Source organism: Bactrocera dorsalis, chromosome 4 (assembly GCF_023373825.1).
Source record: "Bactrocera dorsalis isolate Fly_Bdor chromosome 4, ASM2337382v1, whole genome shotgun sequence".
Classification (NCBI taxonomy): domain Eukaryota; kingdom Metazoa; phylum Arthropoda; class Insecta; order Diptera; family Tephritidae; genus Bactrocera; species Bactrocera dorsalis.
In genome coordinates, this window is record NC_064306.1 from 59,104,301 (window position 1) to 59,131,947 (window position 27,647).

A 27,647-nucleotide genomic window follows, 5' to 3' on the forward strand; every position below is an offset into this window, starting at 1 on the left:
AGGGCCAGAAACAATATTCTTTCTTCAAAAAATTAGGGCATGAATTGAAATATTTACCAAAAAAAAAATTGAAACGAGACAGAAAAAGTATACATATGTTGGTCCTGCTTATACATATTATATTAACAATGTCCACAGAATTTACCTCAATTTCATTTGTATGCCATAGTTCGATTTTCTCCAAATCTGGGAACTGAGAACCAGGATTACCATATTAATCAGGAAAGCAATTAAGGACTCCAGAAAAGTGTTTCTTTAAAGTCCAACCAAGAACTGATTTTTTTTTTTTGGTTTTTGATGTCGGAGGGGGAATCTTCCAAAGATGCTGCCGCTGTAGAAAGGCAGCATGCACGATTAATATGGCCCGCTTTACAGAATTCGCAAAACCAAGCTGGTCAAGAATGCCCCTTCTCAAACTCCCTGCGGGATTATTCAGTTGATCTTAAGCTTCTCAAGCTTCTCAGTTACTGTTCGTTTATCCTGAGTGGTTGGATCGATTTTGCGCTCACTTTTTCATTTTCGCCTATACCAGCTTTGATTGCATAATGGACTTATAATGTTGGCGGGCGTCTTTCTTTCGTTTTTTATTCGTTCCATGATGTTCTCTCGACTACATATTTGGAGCAGGTGGAAAAAATCGGTAGTGATACTCCCATGGTCCGTCCAGAGCTGCATCAGATAAAATTCTGTCTCCCCGTGTTGTCTTTCAATCCAGGCTCACCTGTCTCTCCTCGTCAGCTGTTAGACGTCTATTCATAGCTTTAGATTTTTTATAGCGTCTACTTAGCTGTGAGGTCATTAGATCTGTCGACGTAAGACTGGATATGATACTGACCGATTCATGTGTGTGTGGCGCAAAAACTTGTTACAGCCTTTGCCTTATTGCCATTTTTCGTTTTTGTGCGCAGTGCTCTTTCCATACAGGAGTTTCATGCATTAGTATTGACTGCCTGACTTTAGCTAGTTGGGCTCTCCTAATTTGACTAGGGCCTTCAATGTTAACCTTTACATTCCATAGTAATGAATCCAATACGGAGTTCTGCAGTACTTCACCTGTCACCATGAAGCTTTTTACATTTGCATCGATGTCGTAAAGTCGCAGACTGTCAGACAGATAGCTAATTATTCGCAGCAGATATCCCGGTATGTTTCTTGCCTCCAGAGCAATAATGATATGGGACCAATATGCAGAATTAAAAGCATTTTTTACCTCAAATGTGTCAACGCAATATTTTTTATTGCCATGCATACATTTGGTCACCTCTGTGGCCTTGGCCGCAATGTCCGTTAATTTTCCGACTCCTTCTTTAGTGGATCAATTTCTTCTAAAACCAAATTGGTTTTCAGACAAGCCAGGTAGCTCTCCTTCTAGGTAACATTTCAAACGTATGCAGGTCAGCCTCTCCAACATTTTAGCCATGATATCGATCATACAAAGTTGGTTCGTTTGGTTTCTAAAAGAGAACCCAGCGCCGCTTCTTCCATACCCTTGAGAAAAGCCTTCATTTAGCCACCGAGAAAGAATTTTAGCGAAGGCCTTCTTGTTGTGTTTAACTGTGGTCTTAAGTTCCTTGTTCGAGGTGCCATCGGATGCCTTTGCATTTCTGAATATCTTCACCACTTCTATTAACTCCTCCTCTTCAATTGACAACGCTTCCTTCACTGCTGATATTCTTCTGCTCGTCTGCTGCTCTTGCGTTGGGAAAAGCGTTTTTCCCACCTTTTCTAGCAGGGTAGCACAGGTTGGTGTCTGGTTTCTACCTCCCTTGACCTTTGCCATTACTATTTTATAGGCATTGTCTCATGGATTTTCATCCACTTTCTTGCATAGTTCTTTGAAGCTTAAGGTTTTACTTCTTTTAATAGCCTACTTGAACTCATTACGCTTTCTTTTAACGCAATTACGCACTCTTATGTATTCTGAAGTACTTAAGGTTCTAGGAGAAAGGCGTGAGCTATTCTCTTCGTTCCACTATTTTATGGATGTCCGCACGGTGTCAGTCGAACTTTGATTCGTTACAATGGATCCTGTTAAAATAAATTACTGAATTTTGGAATGCAGATTTATCAGTGTGAGCCTGTTGGCTTGGAGCGACATAAGAGAGAACGAAAAATTTAGGAAAATAATTTCTAAAAACAGATAACATTGAAAATCATCTTAGCACTGTTGTTAACGTGGATGATGCTGCTAGCTTTTGGTTATTGTTGTAATTAAGATCTCCTTAACTCTGCCTGAAGCTAGTTCCAAATATCAGCTTGATGAATACAGGATATAATCTCAGACAGACTTATGAACATGTTAGGTGCGTCATTAGAAATCCGCCCTAGCGGTATCCACAACTCTTTGAGTCTGTAGCTTTTCCACTAAACATAAAGACTTTTCAATTGCCTCTAAATATTTACTTGCATCGACATTAAATTACCCCTACTGCAGTAGTTTTTTTTTCATTTTCCTTAAACCCTCTCCTCAAGATATCTTCACTTTATGGACATTAATTGGCAAAAGTTTCACGCACAAAACAACTGACAACCATTGGACATTAGAGGCGGACACCCGCAGCTCCTACAACCACAATGAATAAACAGACCAACTCGACCCGAACCACTAACGACGATACCGCAAGCGCTCAACAAGCTTAGCAATTGTAAGCTTGCAGAAAACAAAACAACAACAACAAAAAAAAACGAAAATAACAATAAAAATGAAAGAACAAATAACAAAAAACGAATATAACAAAAACAATGCAAATAACAACAACTACAACAAAAACGAAAATAACAGAAACAACAAATATAATACAAACAACAACGATAGCAAAAACTACAACTTCAATGACTGCTACATCTTTGATTTATAATGCTCGTAATTGCCACACTTTGCAATTTCATGCGCACTTTTTATTTACGCAGTTACAGCTTAGTTGCCATGTGGCAAGTGTTTTTATTGTGTTTATTACTTTTTTAGTTCGCTTTTATTTGCTGCCTTTTACTCCTTTCTCTCTTGTTGGCTTGTGGTGCTTAATTTTTTTTTTTTTTGCATATTTTGTTGTTGCTTCATTAAAATTTTCAATTAGTAGTGGCAACCACTTAATGTTGCACGTTGCCGTTTACGGCTTTCACAACAACAACGATATGCATACGTATCGCATTTTGCCACTAACTGTATATTTGTTAGTTTTTGTTGTTGTTATTGTCGCTTTAGGCTGCTTGCCATTTAGCATTTTTGTTGACAAATTGCCGCCTCTTATGTTCCCTCACGAATCGAAAGTAAAACAGGCAAATGAATTGTTAACGGCTGCAACATGCAAATAAATCACGTTGGGGCAACTACTATCAGCGTGCAACATTCGCTTAAGTTTTTTTTCAATTTGCATAATTTGCATGCCATGTTGTTGTGCCAATTGTTGTTGCTCAGTAGCGAAAACTTCAGTAGTGAAATGGGCGACACGGCGTATACGCAACATTTGCCTATCGCGACAGCGTCTGTGCAAACAAGCTTGTCTTCACCGCTGTACAACGTCTGCTGACATACAAAAACAAATAAATAAATAAGTGCGCCAGCTTTTATGTGCCATTGTCTGTCCAGTTTCGCTTTGAATTTGTCAACGCTGGCATCACTGCGTTCACTTTGCGTCTAATTAGCATTTTTGCTCGCCTCACGCCGTCAACTACTACTCTCTATTTGCTATTTTCTATCGCTTTGATAAATAATAAATATTTATAAGACTTTCTAACGGCGCTTGTTGTTGTTGTCAAACTATGTTTTTGTTGTTTTTATTTGCTTTCTGCTGAATGTTGGATGGTTGTGATTGAAATTTTACTCTTGACTTTGAATTTCGCATTTGCTGTAATATTTAAGTAGCCGCTAATTAGCGTCAGTTAATGGCAAATTAGTCTCTCGTAAGTAAATAGATTTCGGTAAATACGCAAAATAATTGAAAATCCTCAGTGGTCGCTTTGATGCGCAAATTTTTGCATATCTTAAGCCTTATTGATATTCAACTTGTGCTTTTTGCGGTTGTAAAAGCTTGAAATAATTGCGATTATTTGTCAGCATTAAATTTGGAAGTTTTTGCATTACAGTAAGGATGACTCTAAGTGATGAAAGTGTGAATTATAAAGCCGTGAGCCAGCAGGTTGGAAGCAAATACCGCTACCCCATTAATGATTGTATCTATCATAATCCGAAATGTATTCCTTGCCATAGTTGTCATGGTCGCTGATTTCAACTAAGTTAGTTCTCATTTCCATTCTTCTGTGTAATATATGCCCACATATTTTCAAAAGGGTTTGCATCGTGCGACTGCGACGGCCAATCCAATGTAACGATGCCAGATAGAGTTTTGCACTGAATACAGAGCTTGCTGCGGTGTTTAGGATCATTGTTCTCCTGCAGAATTCAATCTTCATTTTTTCTGATGAACCATCGTTTGGCAGGTAGCAGTAGCGCCTTTTTGTAGATTTTTATCATTTTCTAGGCATTTGGGTTGTCAGTAAAGAGGTACAAAGTGTCGAATCTCTGCTTTGAGAAGATGCAACCCAAAGATGCAACTTTATTCCATGTTTTACGGTCCGCTGAACATGCCTATTGGTGGAAGTTGACCAGGCTCGCGTGAGGACAGAACGTGCCCATATGCTTGTAGAACATTCATCAGTAAAAATGACATTTTCAAAATCTCTATCAATATTCTCATGCGCCCAAGCGAGTCGCTTTATCAAAAGTTTTTCAGTCAACAGAGGCTTCTTCATTATGTTGCGCCATTTCAGATCATGAGTATGAAGAAGGGTTCGGGGAGTTTCGTAGTATATATCTAAACCTTTTGCCATTAATTTTGCTTGTCCTTGCCGCAGTGTTAAAGCAGGATTCCGCGAAAACAGATTCACTATTGTTTTTTCATCTTTTCTGCTCACTTTTCCTATCGAACCACGTTCTGGTAAATCATCGACATTTTTAGCCACTTTATATCGCTGTATCTACTTCTGTAGATATGCCTTCGACTTTCTCATATATTTAGCAGCCACTGATTGCGACATTTTGGAACCTTTCGGGTGGATGCAAAGGAACACAGCTTTGTAGCGCGACGCGCACTTAGCACTCATGGCGTTTAACGTGATTCTCTTTCAAAATATCAACATCAACTGAACCTTCGTTGACAAGGCATCAAGGACAAAGCTTTCCTCTATCGGCTCGCGAAGGAATTAGAGCGAAACCTTTCATTAACTGTCGGTGAGGTCGATCACGCTCTTACTTTTTTTTTTTTTTTTTTTTTCAATATCTTTTTTATTTATTGAATCTGCTTTTTGTTTTGAAAGCCTAACAATAAGTAATAAAATCTTAAACCTATTTAAAAACTAGACACGCTCAAGCAAATGATTGAGGTGTTTTGGTGATACATTGCTCCTCAGTACGCGGGCATATCTCTTCTTTTAAGGCGTGTTTGATTGCAGGAATGTACCAAAGCATTAGCCAAAGGGTTTGGGTGATCACGGAGTTTACATATATATTAAATTCTGCTGTCTTCTACTTCTTTCCTTACCATAGAAATACCAAGGTCTTTATGGATATTCTCATTACGCATGTACCATGGTGAACACGTGATTGATCTAAGCATTTTTGATTGGAACCTTTGTATTATGTCTATATTAGTTGCACAGGTCGTACCCCACAGTTGAATGCCATACATCCAAATCGGCTTTATGACCGCATTATATAAAAGCACTTTGTTGTCTAGGCTAAGTTTGGAGTTTTTATTTAATAGCCAATTTAAATTTGCAGCTCTTATCTTCATGCAAGTTATTTTACTAGATATATGTATGTTTTTTCCACGTAAGTCTTCTATCTAGGTGAATACCAAGATAGGTTACTTCATTCGCTTGGGGTACTAAAATATTGTTAATTTTTATTGCCGGACACATTTTTGGTCTAAGCGAAAATGTAACATGCTTACACTTTTGTTCATTTACCTTTATACGCCAGTTAGCTAGCCATTCTTCGACAAACTTTAAGTGCTCGGCTAATATTCTTGATGCTATTATGTGGCATTTGTTACGGCTCACTATAGCTGTGTCGTCCGCAAAAGTAGAAGTTAATACATTGTTAGCTGTTGGAAGATCTGCTGTATATATGATGTATAGTGTTGGGCCTAGAACACTGCCCTGGGGTACACCAGCCCTTATCTGTCTTTCATCAGATATGAAATCTCCCACTTTTACCATAAATTTTCTATTTTTTAAATACGATTCCAATGTTTTATATAACTTTGAAGGTAGAATATTTTTAATCTTGTATAAAAGGCCCTCATGCCATACCTTATCAAACGCCTGAGCCACGTCTAGAAATATAGCTGAACAGTACTCTCTGTGCTCAAATGCTTTTCTTATTTCGTTAGTAATTCTATTTACTTGCTCAATCGTGCTATGTTTTTCACGAAACCCAAATTGGTGCATTGGTACTATATTATTTTCGTGGAGGAAAGGAGTCATCTTTGATAGTAACAATTTTTCAAATATCTTTGAAAGACAGGGTAGAAGACTGATTGGTCTGTATGAAGACGGCTGTGTTAAGTCTTTCCCAGGTTTGTCTATCAAGATGATCTGCGACTTTTTCCACGAATTTGGATAGTGTCCGAGATTAAGAATTGCATTGAAGAGCAAAGAGAGCACCTTTACGGCAATATTTGGTAACTCAATTAGCATTTTTGGGGTAATATTATCATGTCCAGGTGATTTTTTGGGGTTAAGCTCTTTTATTATTCTAGTAACTTCAGAAGTAGAAGTCCTAATAGACACATGCGACTCTTTTGCGGTATTGGGCAAGGTTGGCAACTCAAAGTTGTTCTTTGGGCAATTGGGTTGAAATACCTTTTCTAGGTGATTTGCAAAGCAATTTGCCTTATCCTCATCACTACATCACCCAATTACCATTCAACTGTCTTAGAGGCATGTTGGAATCTACTGGTGGCTTGAAAGACTTTTGTGCTTTCCAAAGAGAATTTTGCTTGCGCGAATTTGGACACAGTTTCTTTATATAATTTTCAGTGTTGTGTTCCTCTTCGCGTTTAAGCGCTTTTTTTAACTTTCGTACAGCAGATTTCAGTTGAAGCAGAGATGAAGGGGATCGATTTAATTGCCATTCCCGCCTAGCTCGCCTTTTCTCATTTACAAGTTTCTCTATTTCATTATTGGTGATCTTTCTAAAACCAACTGGTTTGTTGTTTCTTTTTGGTGTTGCCAATACAGCTGCATTAGTTATTACGTCATTAATTTCTTTTATATTTTCATCAATGTCTCTTTCTGTATTTATTTTGCAATCAATATTGATGTGGGTGCTGATATACTTTCTATATTTCAACCAGTTAGTTTTATGTGATGTTAGAGAAACTTTCGGCTCAAATAACATGGGCTGTTCGTATAACTTTATTAGTACAGGAGAATGATCAAATGATAAGTCTGTACATGTGTCAGCTGTCATAAGCGATCTATCTATATTTTTGACTACAGCAAAATCTATTAAGTCTGGTATTTTTCTTCTATCACTGGGCCAGTATGTCGGCTTACCAGGAGATATTATATCCAGTTTATTATGCTTATTCGTAATAGTGTAGTATAACTGTCGTCCTTTCGGATTAATAAGACGTGAGCCCCAGTATGTGTGTTTTGCGTTATAATCTCCACCTGCTAGAAATCTTTGACCTAGTGTTCCAAAAAAGTCTTTAAATTCGATTTCTGTAATTTTAAAACGAGGTGGACAGTATATAGCCGTAAGGTTTAAGTCACAACCCCGATTTTTTAGTGATATTGTTGTAGCTTGTAACTGTGGTGTAGCATGAGATTCTAGAGCATAGTGGTTTAAACGATTTCTAATCAACACTGCCGTGCCACCATGCGCTTTTCCATCCGGATGATTTGTAACGTATAGTCTAAATCCCGGTATATTGAAATTATTTTTATTTGTTAGATGAGTTTCTGAAATAAGCATTACATCTATATTCCTTTCAGACAGAAATCTGATAATCTCTAATTTATGTTGGTTAACACCGTTAGCATTCCATATACAGATATTTAGTAAGCTCATTTTTTACTTAATAAATTTTGCAGCATTTGATTTTGTGATTTTATTAAATCTTGGATCATGTTTTGCATGGTAGACATAAATTGAGTCATACACTGTGTAAGATTTATAATCATAGTTTCAATACCTCCATTTGGAGGATTTTGCGGCAGTTGCATTTGCACAGTGTTGCCTTTCACCACATTTGCATAGCTTCCTTGCATGTTATTATTGTTAGAAGTAAAATGATTTGAACTTTTTTCCGAGGTTGCTATTATTTCATTACGCTCTTACTTGACAGATTGTACATTTTCCCTAAGCCACTAAAGCTGCAACAACCAAATTTGCTGAGGGCATTTTTTTTTTAAATATATTTTTTAAACTTAATGAAATTACTTATTTTTTTCACTCCTTCAAATTAAACTTTCGCATTCTATTGAAGTCTTCTTTTAATTTACAAAAATCATCTCTCCCCCATTTTTGTTTTGCTGTGAAACCGCAAGTGTTGAATTTGTCGCTAATGCGCTTATGAGGTCACACTAATATGAGGCAAGGAGTACGCATGTAAACACATATGTAAGCAAGTCAACACAAAGAACAAAACCACAAAACACACTACGAAAAAAAGAAAATAATTTCTGCAACTAATAAGGGGAAAGTTAAGTAAAGCGCACACTTACACGTAAGCGAAGACAGAAACCACAAAAGCGACCTCAAACGATGAACAGCTATGAAAGCGTTTAAAAACTGCTGACGTCAGCAGCTAAAAGAATTGGCGAAAAAATATACGCGAAATTAGGTGAGAGAAATGCACAAAAACCGCAAACTTAAACGCGGAAAAATGGGGTTAAAGACATCCATATATGTGCATACAAGACCGCAAAACAATGCATGCAACGCAGGAAAAGGAAATGAGGCAAACGACAGGATAACGGTATGGCAGCGCGGCCTCATATGCAAATTGCGAATTACTTAAAGCGAGCCGCTCATTAAGCGTTTAAATGCTGAAATTTCGGCAGCTTTGCGGTCGGCTAAGCTAACGCAGCGCCACAAAGATTGTGCAACACTGAAGAAGTGTGAAAAAAAAACAGTAAAACTGACGAAACCAACATGAAATGGGCTGTGCGAGCAAAGAATCATTACGAAAAGTGTAAAAAAAAGCAAATAACGGTAATGCGGTGCGCAGAAAAAGTGACTAAACACCGCTAACTGTAGCAATTCAGAAACTGCTAAATGAGAAGCCACACGAACACACACACATCTAGAGAGCTGGCGGATAAGCATGAGAGACTCGCGCTTAATCACAGCATATTCTTCGGCAACAAACACACACACACACTCACATAATTTTGCGAATTTTTTTGTCACGTGCCGCGCACACACATAACGGCTGCACCGTTAGCTGCCGCGGCATTGTCATTTGTTATTTTCTGCAGTTGCTTGCTCAGCAGGCAGCGGCTGGCGGCTAACGGCACTAATACCACAATATTCTCGCCATGAGTGCGCTTAAGCATATGCAAACATTAGTTGCCACACACACATACACACACTAACCCACATTTGTATGCATGTAAATGGCAAGTATTTGCGCGTTAAAGCGAGTTCATAGCCCGCTTTTCGGCGTTCAAGCATGGTGTTGCGCGCTTATGAGCTCACATGGCTGCGCGTGTGTTTTTATGTATGTGTGCATGCAATTAAGCGCAACTTGTGTGGCAAGTACATGTAGCACACACACATACATGCATGTAACGGTAAATAGCTGCTGGCATCATTCAGCCAACTCATTTTACCCAACAAAAACACACATGAGGCACACAAATACAGCGGCGCCTAACAATGCGCCTTTCAACCGCACCGCTGCACTCTTCTGGCTGCCACTTGGCGCCTTTTCAAGCAGTTTCGCGCATATCTATGTATAGCGGTTTGCTTTAGCTTTACAGTGCTTCCGTGGTAAGCGTTGTTGTACTCACTTATTCTTGCCACAAAAACACAGTGATGTCGCCTGCCACTTGGATAATTTTCGTCTGAACGCGGAACTAATCCAATATTAGCGCGTCTAATGTCACTTACAATAGCGTCCGTCCAGCTGCCGTTGCGGTTCGCTGGCTGGCAAGCTGACGTCGCTCGGCTTTCAGTTCGCGTTTTGATGGACGAGTGGGAGATTAAAGGCACTTTTTTGCAATTTTTTCTTTCATATTTTTGGGGGAAAAAATAGTTCAAGGTATTTCAAGCAAAAATTAAAGAAAAAATAAAAAAAAATAAATTTATTTTTAATTAAGAAAATTATTTTATTTTATTTAAAAAAAAAAAAATTTTAAAAATATATTTTTTTGCGTGTAAAATAGTTAAAGTTTTATAAAGCAAAAATTGAAAAAAAAATAGGTATTGAAGCTTATGAATTTTTTATGGCAATTGCATTGGCTCCATAACTTTATGGTGGCTTTTCAAATTCAAACTCTTATTCAAAAAAATCTTGTTCAATAGTATCATTCAAATTATTACTCAACTGAACTTTTAACATTTTTCCACCTTCCTACAAATTGGTGAGTTCCATCGAAAAGAACTACACGGTCTTATCGCCCACAAATGAATCAAGCCTATTTTTGATACCCAGTTTTAATGTGGATCGATTTCCTAAAGACATCCTCCCACATCACTGCTGACAATCATAACTCCAAAGTCGTAGATAATTTCGTCTATATTGAAACCAGTATTAAAACTAACAACAATGTCAGCCTCGAAATCCAACGCAGAATCGCTCTTGCCAACAGGTGCTACTTCGGACTGAGTAAGCAATTGCAAAATAAAGTCCTTACGCGACGAACATAGACCAAATTCTAGAAGTCACCCATCATCCCCGGCGTGCTAGGTGGCACAGAGGCATGAACGATGACAAAATCAAATGAGTCGAGTTTTCGAAATGTTTGCGAATAAAGTCGATTGAACGATGAGCTATACGACGTCATTGACATAGATCAGCGAGATAAGAGACAGCGGCTATGAATACATGCTCGGAGTCTTCTAAGCACTCTGAACACGTCGGACAATTCGGACTAATGTCGTCCTGGAAACTGTACAGGTAGCTGCTAAAGCACCTTAGTATTTGGGTTAGGTGGAAATCCAGGTCCCCATGTCGTCTATCGATCCAGGAATGGATGTCCGGTATTAGTCTGTAGGTCCACCGTCCTTTAAGTGAGGTTTGCCACCGCTGCTGCCATATTGTTAAGCTTTTCACTCTCTCTTCTCTTTTGGCTCCTATAGATGGCTCTGGTAATTTGTAAACTCGTTCGTATTCGTCACCCTAGATGTCAATAGGCATCATACTGCCTATTACTTCAGCAGCAAATTGTTCAGAAAGCACTGATAACTCTTACTGCCGACAGCTTGTGCACTGTGTTTATTTGTCTGGCATATGCTTTGATGCCTAGCGCCTGGATCCATATTGGAGCCGCATATAACATAACCGATCTCATTACTGGTTGGAACGCACGCAGCCTTTATTTGCCATCATTCTTGATAAGGCATTCAGGATTTTATTCGCTTTACCTGCAGTGTACTCTAGGTGATCCTTAAATTTGAGCCTTGAGTCTACTATTACTCCCAAATATTTTAGGTGTGGCTTTGAATGAATCTCGCACTCCCCTATGGTGAGAGATATACTTTTCTCTACTTTTCTTGTACTTAAGAGCAAGACTTCTGTATTTTGCTCCGCCAGTTCTAAACTCATTGAGGAGAACCATTGGCGCAGTTTATGCACTCATTGCATTTTCTCCGTAGGTCGTCGAGATGTTTAGCCACTGTTACCACAATAAGGTCGTCTGCGTAAGCCACTAATATAATAGCTTTCTGTTGGTTTCTCCTTAGCACCCCATCATACATTATGTTCCATAGAAGGGGCCTACTACCGAGCCTTGCGGTACTCCACTCTTTTCAAAATAACTATGCTGGCTAGATCAAATCATCCGTATGGACGAAAATAACCCCAGCTCTGAAAGTATTCGACGCAGTACGCAGAAAAGGAAGCACGACTGACTCGCTGTTGTATACCGGCTAGAACTGTGTAAGCTGTGTCTACGTCACTAAAGAAGAAGAAGAATACTTTAAGATGGTATTTCATTGTCAGAGAACTGTAATTGATATAATAATAAGAGGGAAATTAGCTTTCGAATTATATCTTTCCTTCTACTTCACTCAACGTGAAACTAGTGCTTTCTGCTGCAAAAACTAAATGTAAGGCAATTTTTACAGCTTAAGCTAAGATATCATATAATCCTAATAATTGAGATATTAAATTAAATAAGAACCTCCTTTACTTAATAGCAGCGCGATGTTGCCAAAATTTTCAGAGCCAAATTACATTCATTAGATTTTTAATTGCATGGATTTACCGGGTTTTCCAATAGGGATGATATGATTTCTAATAGCCGTGACAGATATGTAGTAGCAATACTATACAAGTATTACGGGCGGACACCCGATATGTGTTACCAAATGCCGGCACTTTACCATGAGAGCAATGTAGTATTTTCTTGGTAATAATATCCCCGTTTTATGTGTCGTTTCGGCCACTTTTAATAGCAATATTTATATTAATTTTTTCACCATGATACCACCAGATATACGCAAGAACAACGTATAATTTTATTATCAAAATAATCGTTCTCGCACTCTTTGCTTTTGCCATTTCATGGTCGTAATAATCCTTCGCCTGTGAGCGCTATTCGCCGAATTGTTGAAAATTGCGAACGTGCATTTACATAATGTTCAAGTGCCAATAAGGCAAAGAACCGCTCCAAGTACTGGAAAGTGTTGCTGAAGATCGCAATTTGTCGATACCAAGCCGTTGTCAAGAATTGAGACAGTCTCAAACCTCAACGTGGCGGATTTTGATTATCGCTTGCATTCGAATTGTTCTCACTCGAGATACATAGGTGTTGCCATTGGACCACTTTAAAAGTCTTGAATTTACTGATTTTGCCTTGCAACTATTTAAAACGGTAATGATCTTTTTAAGAAAATCATACGATGCCGCTAACTTTCATCTGAGTTGTTCGGTAAGTAAACAAAACTGTCGATACTGGTGCGAACTAAATTCTCAGATCATTCAGGAACAACATTTACATTCACCTAAATTGACAGTTTGGTGTTGTTTTTTTGTTCTAATGGAATCTTGGATTCGTACTTCTTTCGACATGAAGTCGGTGATACTGTTAGTGTTAATGGTATAGGTGGATGATAACCAACTTTTTATGTCCGCAATTGGAAGAAGTTGATCTTGACAGCATCTGGTTCCAACAAGATGAGGATACGTGCCACACAGCACGTGCAACAGCCGATTTATTGCGAGAAAAGTTTGGATATACGATTATTTCAAGAAATTGTGACATTGAACGGCCTTCAAAAAATTCTAATTTAAAACCATTGACTACTTCTTGTGGGATTATTTGAAGTCAGTGGTCTTTAGCTATAAACCAGACTCCCTTCAAGCTTAAGAAGTCAATATTGAATGTAGAACTATTATTGGAAAAGCCTGTAGGTATATGGATATACAAATATATACCAAAAGAGCACTATAATATATGTGGTATATAAGTACATATGAACTTAGCATAGGAGGATATAACAAATTTAATTAGACACTTAAAGGATAACCACATTGTCGATCTAAAGTGAAGTGCGAAAAATGTGCGAGTGAATGCCAAATTGCATTTGGCTACCAAAAGCTCTTAAAAGATATGAATAAATTAAAAGGGGCTACAGAATGTGGAATGAATTTAATGGAAAACTAGTATTATACAAAAAAAAATTAGTAGAAAGGTGATTAGTACTGAATAAAAAAAAATCTTTAAATTGCGGTCCTCATAAAATTATCAATTTAGAGATGTATATATGTATGTGCCGATTAGTGGAGGACAATAGAAGGGATCAAAGTTTTTAGCATCGTATGTTCATTTATGTTTTGTATTTTTGAAAATATTCTTGTAAAAGCTAATTGGAAAATGAAGAGTAGTTAAACTTAGCAAAACGTTTTATACTATATATAAAATCATTACGGTACCCTCAATATCTGGAGCAGACCAGCTCTTTAATGTATTTACTCTTCACTTATTCACAAACACACTACAAACTGAAAAATCTTAAAGGGAAGTACATTATACATTTTTGTGCAGATCTCTTCTGTCATCATTAAAATCCCCATGAAGGAAGCGCTTTTATAGAACCGTGAAATCACTCAAACAAGTTTCGCATTCACTATCGTAATTTAATATAACTCTTTGAATATTATGGCCCTTACGCCTGGAAAATCAACAACTGATTAGAGATATTCACCATGTGTCAAATGTTGGAAAAGACTCGGAAAAAGAGTATTGACACACAACACTTCTTCGTCGTTTTCAAAGCTCTGTTTGACAGCACGAAAAGGAACACTTGATGCCAGGTCCGGACTGTAGGGTGGATGCATAAGAATCTTGCAACCAAGCTAACGAAATTTTTGACAAGTCGCTATCGATGTATGTGGACTCTCGTTGTCCTGATGGAACACATTTCCTTAACTATTGGCTGACTGCTAGGGGATTGCTCCTCTCAAGCAGTCCAATTTTGACAGTACCATTCCCAATTCAAATTATAGGCGTAGCGGAGTAGCTGACTTCCAGCCAATCCCAACAAAAGCATAGCCAAAACTTCTTGATCGTCAATCTTGACTTTGTCATCGCTTATAACAACTCACTAGGATTCGACTTGAAGTTGTCATAAGTGCCCCGCTTTTCCCGTAACTATCCACTTATCCATTACCGGAACGTAATCAACATAATAAATTTGCAATAGAGTATCAGGTAACAAGACCATAAAAACTATTTTCGAAGATTTTCAGTAAAATTAGCTGCGAGAGTGCAGACTCCATTAAAATTCGCTTTAAGCGCTGGCATCCTGAGGAATGACTTCTTCCTTTGTGCCACATAACGGCACTTCATCTCACACCGCTAAGGATCAAAGTAGTTCATAGCTGACTCATTAACCTACTAGATCCACTAACCTATATACATAGGATACTATTTTTAATAAGAGGAAGAGAGTTTATATATTCTTCTTCTTTATTTATTGCCATTGACACCAGTCAGTGCGGCAGTCATTCTTCCTTTTCAGTGTTTGGCGCCAATTGGAGACTCTAAGTGTAACCAGGTGCTTCTCAACCTGGTCTTCCTAACGGAGTGGAGGTTTTCCTTTTCCTCTGTTTCTCCGGCGGGAGGTATGTCAAATACTCTAAGCCACTGTCTCTTAAATTGCATCATCTTGACGTCGAATCTTCCTTGGGTTTGCTGACGTAAGTTTTTTGCTAGACAGAGGCGGGTACGTATCTTCGCTGCAACCAGTTAGTAGTTCGAGTCAATGCTAGGAACTCGGAGCATATGCACATCTAAAGAGTGGAAACGTGTCTAATAGATGGGGATTGAGGCTAGACGTTCATTCACCAAGACTCGGCGATGGAGTTTCTCTCCTACCACGAATCCCACACCGAATTTGTGCTCCTTTATATGACCACTGTAGTCTTTGTCCTGCCCATCGCACTTCTTGTACTGCGATGATATTAGCCTTTGCTTATACGAGGACATTAACCGGCTGGGCAGCGGACCCATCCCAATTAACGGACCGGATATTTCAGATGCATGCCCGTAAATCATAAACCTTATTACGTTTTCAAGGGTTGCCGTCAAAAGAGAGCCTCTAATCCGGGACTGTTTTCTTTTCATTGGTAGAGTCTTTTACGTGGCGTGTTCCAAACACAGCACATAACTCTAGGTAGGGATGTTTCGCCTTCTCACTTTAGCTCGCCTTCAAACGGATGTTTTTTGGCTACGCAGAGGATATTTGGCCTAAAGCCGGAAGTCCTGAGCTGCTTGAGCCATATGTAAAAGAATCGTTTCTGGTCACTCTCAAGTGAATGGGGCTCAGAGAACTATCCTCACTTGCGTAAACTTCCACACATGGCTCCATCCTTTTGATTATTCATTTTTTCCTAAAAAAACATCAAAAATTTCGCCACGTACTGTATTCAATATCTTATATTCAAGTCATTTCGATAAAAACCCAAATAAATATGCCTTTTAGATAGCATCTTAATAAAAGTAGTGTTATCAAAACAACACAAATTCTAATATGGGCTCACCTTGCCACATGCACAAGAGCTCCGGCACACAATTACACCTTTCGAACCGTGAAGCCGAGTGGGTAAAAGCAAAATATTATAACTTCAAGCTTGTTTAGTGGCAAGCAGGCACACACATTCACAACTATATATAAACTATGAGCAACTAAATTTCTGCTTATGAATACTTTTAACAAGTTGCATCAGTGCCTGTAAGTGTAAGAGTGTGTGTGTTTTTGTGCACAGGATGTGGCAGTTGAGGTAAAGTGCAGAGACACAGAAGAGTTCGAGTACTTGACTGGATAATGAAAGTGGGAAATACTCACTTACTAAACGCATACTGCCACTATGCAAGCGAACACACACAAACGCACTTGAAGTATGTAAAAATGTGTGTTTGGATTCACTTGCTTGCCACATACCGCATGCCACACGCCGCACATCACACGCTACACTTGACACCGCATGCAGCCAAAACTAATACTTTCTCGAGCACAGTGGCACCTACCTTACCACTAACCCATACACAGGTACATACACACTTGTAATTATGTATGTGTGTGTGCCAGCAGCTTCTTAGAGCATAACGGTAATGGTGGGAAAAGAAAATGCGAAGGAAAACTAAAAGTAAGCGCAGTTCAATGGTTTGGAAAAGGCAACAAATGAGCGCACGAGGCGAGAAGGGGAGCTGACGATAGAGCCGAACAAAGCAGCGAAAGGTAGAAGTGTTCAACGGCTGTGTATGTATGTGTGTTGATGCGAAGCCGACAGTAGTTTTCCTAAGGAAATGAAGTGCTCTTACAAAGTGCCAGCAGCGTTTGCGAAGGCATATGGGTAGCCACCAACAAAGCAACAAAAATAACAAACAAGCACCTCTACGGCTTGAGTGACAGGTGGCAGGCAGGCACTTGCATATGTATGCGTGTGCTTAGGTATTCATAAATGTGCGACAAACGAGCAAGTAACAAGTGAATTGCCCCATGCAACAAATGTGTTGCAAGTTTACGATTACATACAAGCATAACAACTACAACAATTACAGTGGTGTAAGTGCCAGCAAAGTTGGTTGTGGCTGCTTGAAATGGAAGGCACCGCATAGTGGCAGTTCAATGGGCGCCTGAGAGCCTGAAAGTAGTCGAAGATTTCATTACATACTTTAAAAACATACACATACACATATATATGCGAATATATGTATGTGCGCAAATGGTTAAGCTGTATTTTCGCATATTTTCCATTTGTTTATTATTGCACGTAGCAGCGCTTATTGTATGTGTAAAGGTGTGCGTGAGCACGCATATAATTTAATCAAGGCACAATTTTGTGTTGCATTTAGCGTTCAATGCCACAAAATAAAATAAATGGGTGCTACTCATTGACACACGCACTTATTTTGTTGCGAAATAGCGTTGTTGTTAGTAAAAGTGGTATTTATGAACTAGTTGCAAACTACTTACTTGATGACTAGTCGGGAACTAGACCGCAGCTTTTGCAAAATGATAGTGCAAACATTTTTCTACGAATGCCTCATTCAATATTCATCTCTTAGGTCACTTTCTCTGATAGTTCAGTTGACCAATACGGCAGCTATTTGCTATAGTTCTCAGGTTTGAACAATTTCTTCGGAAATTGTATTGTCGCCTTGAAACCGAAACGATGATGCTTAGGAAGGTCGATTGGATTCAGTTCTTACACAAACTATATTTTTCATGGTTTCAATTTAAGAACTCAACATAAAATGCGCCAAGTCCATACCTTACTCCGAGTTGCTGCGAACGGCGCCGAATCGACTCTCCACGGTATTCGTGTACACTCTCAGCTACGGCGAAATGAAATACCAAGCATTTTAAGTAATAATTGGCAGTGTGGAATGTACACACTAGCCACCTTGGTAGGGTTCAAGGCCCATTTAAAACCTCTGCCGTGCTTTGAGTCCGGCACCCGGTCGCAATGCAACTACAAATTGAGTGATAAAAAATCTGCCCACATTCGGTTATTAAACCACAACTACCCGTGGCCCAGTCTGCATGAGCAGGTTGGTGTGTATTCCGTGGGCTCTTGCTTCCCGTGGTACTAGAATTTAGTCTCCGGTCAGACCTCGTAACCGAAACTACTGCCAGTTGAACTTCCATACTGCTCTGGATTGGTGACCAAGGGTTGAACCCCATACTTTCACACAAGAATCTAAACTTAAGTTTCAAGCAATATTGGAGATCACACCACTGACATCTAGCCGTCCATCAGTATAGCGAATCCCCATTCCATCAAAGTTCCTGATATTCAGGAAGATTGGACACTTTGAAATGGCATATACCCTGTCTCAATGCGTGCTTCACATACACATTGAGGCCTCTACAATAAGTTTCTCATATGTAAAAATGCATTCAGAGGTCCATGCTCAGTAAACATGAAGCCCAAGCTCAGACAGAATTTGAAGTCTGGGGTTCCTTCTAAAAACCTAACATCCCGAATGTAGTTGTAAGTCACACGATCAATACAGCTATTATCTCAACAGTTTTGCCACTTACTACTCCTTTAACTAGGAGATTGTTGCTCCTTAGATATCCCTTCCTCTCCATATCGTCGTCAGAAATCCAGTCCTTCTGCAGCAATGACACACTCAAACCCCTCCTTAACCTGAATGCAACAGCTCACTGTATGACAATCAGATCAAGAGGGTGTGCTCCTGACAACACCTGCATTGCATCCGTTGAAACGGTGGGACAGACAGGCAAGCATCATACAACGCTGTATCGAGAAGAGTTTTTGGCGCCACAAGACTGTCGCTACTCCTAACCATACAGCGGTTTCATAAACAGCATAGGCCACAAACAAGCCACGATATATGGTGCGAACAGAACCAATCACTCCGCACTTGACATTGACCACGATTGCTTGCAGTTTCTCTTTCACATTCACCAAATGTGGACTGAAACACATTCTTTCACGCTTGGTCAACCATAGCTATTTGACTTGTGTCACATACCTCATGCTGACCCCATATAACCGAACGATTGGAGGATGAACTGGCGACAGCTTAACAAGCTTAGTCAGCGTTTTGTCCAACGATATTTCTACACCCACACCTACGACCCAATTGTGGACAATGTCTAAAAATTGCCCACCCACTCGTTATATTTGACTTCGTGAACAACCTTCAACTAAAAGCAGAAGGTCATCCACATTAGGTTCCATATATATGGACACAGATACATCTCTGCGGACAGCCTCGATCTCAACACTGCCATTCATTCCAAAGAGACCTTTCTGTCCGAAAATTAGGTCCGCCAGAGAGTAATTTTTATTAACTCTACAACTCCCTCATCTATATAATGCGTAAAAAAGGACAATAGCATTATTTGATAAGTCGGCCTTAGAAAATTTGGAGAAAAAGTTGTAACATATTATAAATACCCTTGGTTTCCTAAAACACTCTCCAACCACACATAGCCACATATTAGCAATGCTCTGGGCTTATTCATAAATAATTTAATTTAGTTTAAGCTCCTTAGAAAAATAGTTATTCTAGGTTTATATACCTAACGGTACTTCAATAAAAACTAAATTACTAACTCAACTCAAACCCATTCAACAATCCCTCCTTTTCTGTGTTTATAGAGAAGTTTCTGTTTTCCCCTAATGCAAGCGCTTACTTCACAACAAATATGCCAGGGCATATTAAGAAGCACTATAACAAGCAACTCATCTTCAATATATTCAACTTGCAAACACTTCAAATTAACAGTTATTCTCTTCAACTTTAATGGCAAAGGAGTAACAAAACTAGCATGAAGGCATTCTCGACAAATAAACAAGTGCAGCAGCAGCAGCAATGCATTCTCCAGCAACTAACAAACCAACTAATGGAGCTGGCAAAAACAACACACACACACATGTATAGTTAACGGTATGGCAGCACATCAACACCACGGCAAACAGTGTGACATTCAAAGGCACTTGGCGAAATGAAGTACTTACGAGTAAATGTTGTAGTTGCCTGTAACGGAGCTTGTCACCTTAAGTGTATGACTCTGTGAATTTCTAAGTGAATAGGTGGCAACGCCGGCAAACAAGCACACACACACACACACACCTGCCAGTGGCGCTATGCTTGCTGGCATGCTTTTACTGTCTCTCAAAGCAAGGAGTTGCAGTTATAAGCGTGTATGTATATGTGTGCAGGTGTATGTGTGAGTGTGTGCGCTGGTGTGAATGCAGTGAGGCCATACAGGTTGTCACACGATCTTACTTAGTTGCATGGCCTCAAGTAACTTTTCTTACACGCACACATACGAGCAGCAGACTGCTTTTAATTGTTGTAATTATTTAAGTGTTAGTGTTGTTGTTGGTGTGGTTGTTTTGACTAGTTCATACGGAGTGTCGTCTTTCCAATGCTTATGCGCAGGCAAACACATACTCAGTTATGGATATACGCCGTTAGCAAGTGCGGTGCCAAGTCGCAAAGACACACACACATTGAAGCACTTACACACTCATACTTAGCCTCGTGTTCTCTTGTATGTGTGTTTGCCTGCAGTGGCGTCAGCAGCTTGCGCTTCTAATTGCTTCTGGCTGTCACACGGATAACTTACCTGCAAAGACATAAGGAAATTATGTGAATTAATTAATTAAGCTACAATTACAGCAAGAACAACAAGTAAACTTAGATATACACACACATTCATATATATAAATACATTTAAATATAGCGAACATGTATGTGCCTGCACTACAAATGAAGATAAAGAGTTCGTTTGCAAAGTAAAAATGGAGATTATTGAAATAAATTCGTATAACGGCATGTTTTATATAACGGTAGATCGTTTTAATTGCTGTGCGACACAAAGTTGGCTTGCAGTGAATTGAAATTGAATTAAAAGGAGATTTTGGTTAATTAGTAGTTGTGGCAGCTTCAACCCACTAGAAGCCCCACAGTCTACTTGTATGCATTGGTTGAGAATTGTATGGAGCTTTTCACATCGTTTTATGGTCAAAAGATGCACAAGTCACTATACTACTATATTTTGCTAGTAGGATAATAGCTAGGGGGATATAAACTAACGCGTCTATAAATAGTGAATAAGGTAGAGCCTTTGAAATTATGGTCCTGTTATAGAGAAGGATGGAGCCAGGTGTAGAAGTTCACGCAAGTGAGTCACTTGAGAGTGGCACAGCTCATGACTTCCGATCTTGATCCAAGTAGCCTCTGGGTAGCCAAAAAACATCTGTTTGAAGGCAAGCTAAAGTGAGAAAGCGAAAGATCTCCCTGCAGTGTTGTGCGCTGGGTTTCGGAAAATAGAATACTCGTTAGCCTCCACTTTTCTCATTTTCTAACAGTTTAAAAGAGTCATGAGAGAGGAACTTAATTCAAATATTTCAATAAGTAAAAATATGAAATTTTAGCTAAGAAAGAAATGGTGGTCATTCTGCACTTTACTACTTGGACCACATCATACTGGGCTCTCTATATTTAGACTCAAAACGAAAACACTTTATCATTTTTTATTACTGCCTTCTGCGACTGTACAAACTTCATCTATCCTGTTAACTTGGACTACTGCGCCGAATACTTCTTTTTGGCTTCTTTTTCGCGAATATACCTCCAACGATATGTGGATGGATAGGAGTAGCCAGAGAAGAGGCGCAGTGAGCTCTTTCACGAATGGAACTAACTTCATGGGAAAGGTTGGAAGAGTCGGTGCTCTCAATCAACTATTTTTTAGCTACCAAACTACTGTACTGTCTTTCAAGCAAAAGTGGCAGCTATTAAGGGAGCAGCAGATATACTTCAACGAAGTACGCCTTTTTATATGAAGGCATCCATATATTTCGATCACAGAACTACTAAACAGGCCTTGAGCTGGCTAACAGTGAGCTCAAAGCTAGTCAAGGGGGATATCACCTGCTACACTTGGTGCTACTTATAAATTAAACTTATCTGGAGGCCTAGCCACAGCGGAACCGTCGGACACTGTAAAGCCGATGAGCTCGAAAGAAAGGCTACCGTTAGCCAAATCCCATCAGAATGGAAATGAGTAGATGTGCTCCTATTTTCGTGCTCTTAGGTGTTGGATATATGGACTTAACGTAAGCTCAGTAAGATTTGACCAGCAACCAGCACTTGTGGAGTTGCGAATGCTTCTGGCTCAAAACGTCGTTGAAACTACTAGCTCTTAGCAATGTTCCCATGGCCACAAAGATGGATGTCCTTACAGAACACTGTTCCATTGACACAAAAGCGGTGAGGCTAAAGATTTTGGAGAACGCAATTTTTCAGATTTGAAGGGAGGAATATGAGGTGAAAACATCTAGGCACTTTCTCCTTTACTGTCCAGCTGCACAGGCTAACGTTCAAGCATCTTGGTTAAAATATTTTCTACGAACTCGGCGATTTGGCAGGAGTAGATATTACACGTGGATATCCGACGTTTTTTTTAATCCCTAGGAGCTCTGGGTATCACAACGGTCTAGTACAGCATGAACAAGAAGTTTTCTTCAAATATCCAATTTTTCTGCAAAATTGTAAGTATATGAATCGATCCATCGTTCTGAAGCTTTTTCTATCCAAGTTTGAAAAAGTTCGGAGTACACATTTTCTTTCCGCAAAGTCCTAAAATAACTGCCAGAAAAAATAAAATATATTTCAAAGACCACAATTGTTTAAAGGAGAAATCAACCAGGACTTCACAAGCCTTCTTTTCGGTGCATATAACATTTTCGAAATTTTCATATTCTTTGAGTACCTTATTTGTTTGATGATCTAGATTTAATTTAAGGATTACAAAGAGACCAAAACTCAGAAAAATTCAAACTAGGATAGAGCTTGTGTCATAAAACAAAATTTTTTTGTCTTAGCTTGTTTCATATTCAAAACTAGGAGAGAGTCAAGAGAGAGTCAAAATACTCGCCGTATAGTTATAAAAAAATATACATATGTACACCAGACAACCAAAAAAAAAAAAATTATACCTCAACTGAGCTAACTTTGTTTATTTCACTTCGTCCAATTCTAATATAACTTTAAAATATGTTGTCTTATTAACTTCCTGTCTAAAATTAATGAACCATCAAATTATCTTTGATCTAACAGTGTGAAACCTTAACAGCTCTAAGACAACCCAATTAAACTTGCCTTGATGTAACAAGTGTCTGATAGAGGTAAAAAAAAATAATTACACACCTCAAGAAAGTCTTTACACAATCCTTTGGTTTGATACTCCATTTTGTTATAATATCAATTCATTTACTTCAGTCAATATTTCCAGCACATTTTAAGCACTTCTAACTTTCTATTAAAACACACCTGCAATACCCGAGAATTAGATTTGTTTTCTAGAGAAAAACCTTGACATGGATACACACGCACATCTCCAAATCCACATACATCCACATTAATTTACTATTTTCTATCAAAGTCGTAAATTTTAAGCATTTCACACACACACTTACACAACCGTCAAAACTAAAGCATTTCATTTAATGACAATCCAGCCCATGTATCTTCAATAGCCGAGCCATTAAGCCGAGGTATCACAATCAACCGAAGTTTGCGCATAGAGTTCATACAAAGGGGGTTTTCCTTTCAGTTGTTGTTCGAAAATAAGCAATATTTAAGCGATCTATATCTAAATGGGGTGTTTACGGTATGCCGAAATTCCACACCAACACACCATTCTCACACAAATGTAGCGTTAATGTGCGGCAAAAGGACACTCAATGAGCAGCCAAACTTTGCTGTTTAATGACTATCTATCCGTTTTTGGAAAATCTAATGAAAAGCTCAATTTTAATTGCAATTTCAAAAGAAATTAATGCGATAATGAAAAGGTTACATGAAGCTTTGCCAAGTGCGATTGTAAGCCGACAACCGACAGCCGCCAGCTGAATGCCGCAAAGTTTTCATATAAATATCATTGCTAAGGTGTTGGTAAAGGTATAACGGAAGATTAATATGACAGCGTAGACAAAAAACAACAACTATTAAGCGAAAAGGGATTATATTAGAAAAGGTAGCGAACATATTTTAGAAACACATCGTTGCTTAATTATGTTAGAAATATATATGTACATATATATGAACGCTACATATGAGCATTCATATGTATTTATACTCGTATAGAATATAAAGGAATAGAATCTGTCACTATTTATTGGCTGCGTCTGGGTTTATACGATAAAATAGAATAAGTAGAGCCCTCCGCATCACTATTTCATTTTATCAAAGCAGTTTCATGAGGAATATGCACTCGGCAGTTTTCCAATATCTACTAGAGGTAGCCAAATAATGTAATGAAAAAGAAATTATTTTCAAACTCTTACCTTATCATAAATTTTATTCATACAGAAGACTAGAGAAATTTATTTTTATAATCAAGACTCATCACATTTTTATATACATATATATATTCATCTTTCGGTGATTTAATGACCAACCTAATAACACATAAATATTGAAGCTTCCAACCACTTGTTTATTACTAAATACCTTAATCTGATATTTCAGTAAATCTAGGGTCTTAGCTAAGTCACGAACCATCTAAAGCCCAAAATCATTAGCTCAGTTATAAACCATCTAAAGTCCAAAGGTCTTAGCTAAGTCGCAAATCACAGTAATAAAACAACTGCTGGGTGCTTCATCAAATGAAAAACTCTAGAGCAGCAATGTTTGGGTTCCGTTTTGGACTCCGTTTGTCTAGCAACATTATCACTACTTTTTATACTCTCGCAACAAAGTTGCTAAAGAGAGTATTATAGTTTTGTTCACATAACGGTTGTTTGTAAGTCCTAAAACTAAAAGAGTCAGATATAGGGTTATATATACCAAAGTGATCAGGGTGACGAGTAGAGTTGAAATCCGGATGTCTGTCTGTCCGTCCGTCCGTCCGTCTGTCCGTCCGTCCGTGCAAGCTGTAACTTGAGTAAAAATTGAGATATCATGATGAAACTTGGTACACGTATTTCTTGGCTCCATAAGAAGGTTAAGTTCGAAGATGGGCAAAATCGGTCCACTGCCACGCCCACAAAATGGCGGAAACCGAAATCCTATAAAGTGTCATAACTAAGCCATAAATAAAGATATTAAAGTGAAATTTGGCACAAAGGATTGCATTAGGGAGGGGCATATTTTGACGTAATTTTTTTGGAAAAGTGGGCGTGGCCCCGCCCCTTACTAAGTTTTTTGTACATATCTCGGAAACTACTATAGCTATGTCAACCAAACTCTATAGAGTCGTTTCCTTCAGACATTTCCATATGCAGTTCAAAAATTGAAGAAATCGGATAATAACCACGCCTACCTCCCAAACAAAGGTTATGTTAAAAATCACTAAAAGTGCGTTAACCGACTAACAAAAAACTTCAGAAACACAAAATTTTACGGAAGAAATGGCAGAAGGAAGCTGCACTCACGCTTTTAATAAAAATTGAAAATGGGCGTGGCGTCGCCCACTTATGGACCAAAAACCATATCTCAGGAACTACTCGACCGATTTCAATGAAATTTGGTATATAATATTTTCTTAGCACCCTGATGACATATACGAAATATGGATGAAATCGGTTCACAACTACGCCTTCTTCCAATATAACGCTATTTTGAATTCCATCTGATGTCGTCTCTGTATAATATATACATTAGGAACCAATGATGATAGCGGAATAAAACTTTACACAAATACGGTATTTGAGCTGAGGTATCACGTTTAAAAAAATATGTAAATGACGGATAATGAAATCTCGATTATCACTTTATCATGCGAGAGTATAAAATGTTCGGTGACACCCGAACTTAGCCCTTCCTTACTTGTTAGTTAATATAATAGTCGAAGTGCCTTCATTATATCATGTAATCAAACCCGCTTAAAAGGAAGTGCTCCAGCCGTCTTTTAAGGAGCAATATATAGGCAAAAAGGCTGAACCATAACCTTTCAAATAGATTGAAGATGTTATTACTTATTGTTAAACTATAAACAACGGATTTGATAAATAAAAAAATGTTAATAAAAAAAATTAAGAACTATATCCACTTAAAACTCATATCATTGCGACGAGATGAACCTTATTAAGAACAAATATTTTAGTGCACCTCTTTAGTTCCACTCTGAGTCAAAATTATCTGGATTGCTGGTAGCTAACCAATGCTTATTGAGCTCGCACGAGGTTCACAGGATCAGTGTTAGAATGCATAAGGGCACCGTTGTCTCAAGGCCATTTAAAGACATGATCTTTTCCCCTCAAATAATATTTTAACATGCATTAGTCCTATAATGGGGTTTTGAATAGGAACGCTACAAAAGTAGAACGATAGGGACAGCAAACGACGCCATATTTTTTCCCACTCTTTTGACATTTCTCTCCAGTAAGGTTTGCCATTTCATCATGGAAAGATATATTATCCAACAACAAGTCGAAATTATTAAAATTTACTACCAAAATTCCCAGTCAACTTAAACTTGAAAATGATCCGAACTTTCATCGAAAAATTATATTCAGCGAAGAGGCTCATTTCTGGTTGAATGGCTTCGTTAATAATAATATGCATTATTGGTCAGGCGGCAATCTACACGTACTCTATGAGTCACCGTTGTATTCCGAAAAAATTACGGTTTGGTGCGGTTTATGGGCCGGCGGCATCATTGAGCCGTACTTCTTTCGTGATTATTAAGACCGGAACGTTACTGTAAATGGGAAACGTTACCACTCAATGATAACCGAATATTTTTGTCACAAATTGGATGATATGGAGTTGGACAATATGTGGTGCCAACAGAACGGCGCCACAAGCCACACAGCGAATATCACAATGATTAAATATTAAAAACCAAGTTTAGTGAACGTGTTATCTCACGAAATGGCCCAGGCAATTGGCCGCCTCGGTTGTGCGATTTGACGCCGTTAAACTATTTCCTGTATGGCTATGTCAAGTGTAAGGTCTATGCCAACAAGCCGGAGACGATTGGTGAACTTCGTACGAACAGCGAAGGTGAAATTGCAGCAGTATCGGCCGATTTATGCTTGAAAACCGTCAAAAATTGGGTTAAGCGTTTGAACTTCTGCAAGCGTGGCCATGGTGGCTATACAAAATAAATCGAGTACCATACATAATGGCATCGAATGTACTTTCACAGGAATAAAGAATTTCAATGATATCCCAAACCGCTTTTGTTATTATCTTTTGTATGCTTTTGTAATTATCGCATTATATTTGTCATAATTTCACATTTAGAAAACTACATATATAAAACTATCTCCATTTTTTTAGGTTAGACAGAAAAACGTGGACCTTTTTTCAGTTTGGTCCTCTAAACTAACTAATGAAATTAATATTAATTAACCCACATGGCATAAAAACATGACAAACAAGATTTTCGACAAAAAATACCACAACCCTAGTACTTGCATGCGCCATATAAGCCAACAGACCCAAGAGTTTTCAAACAGTTTTAGTGTAAG

At 38.5% G+C, this 27,647-nt stretch overlaps 2 protein-coding genes across 5 annotated transcripts in view; both read right to left on the reverse strand.

Moving 5' to 3' along the window:
- The window catches only part of LOC105225696 (furin-like protease 2), a 725,052-nt gene extending 708,482 nt beyond the window's left edge, over nucleotides 1–16,570 (reverse strand). Inside the window, exon 1 of the mRNA XM_049455566.1 lies at nucleotides 16,559–16,570. The gene's annotated coding sequence lies outside the window, so the exon portion shown is untranslated. The remainder of the gene's footprint in view (nucleotides 1–16,558) is intronic.
- The window catches only part of LOC105222515 (protein obstructor-E), a 228,676-nt gene that overhangs the window by 83,257 nt on the left and 117,772 nt on the right, over nucleotides 1–27,647 (reverse strand). The window lies entirely within an intron of this gene.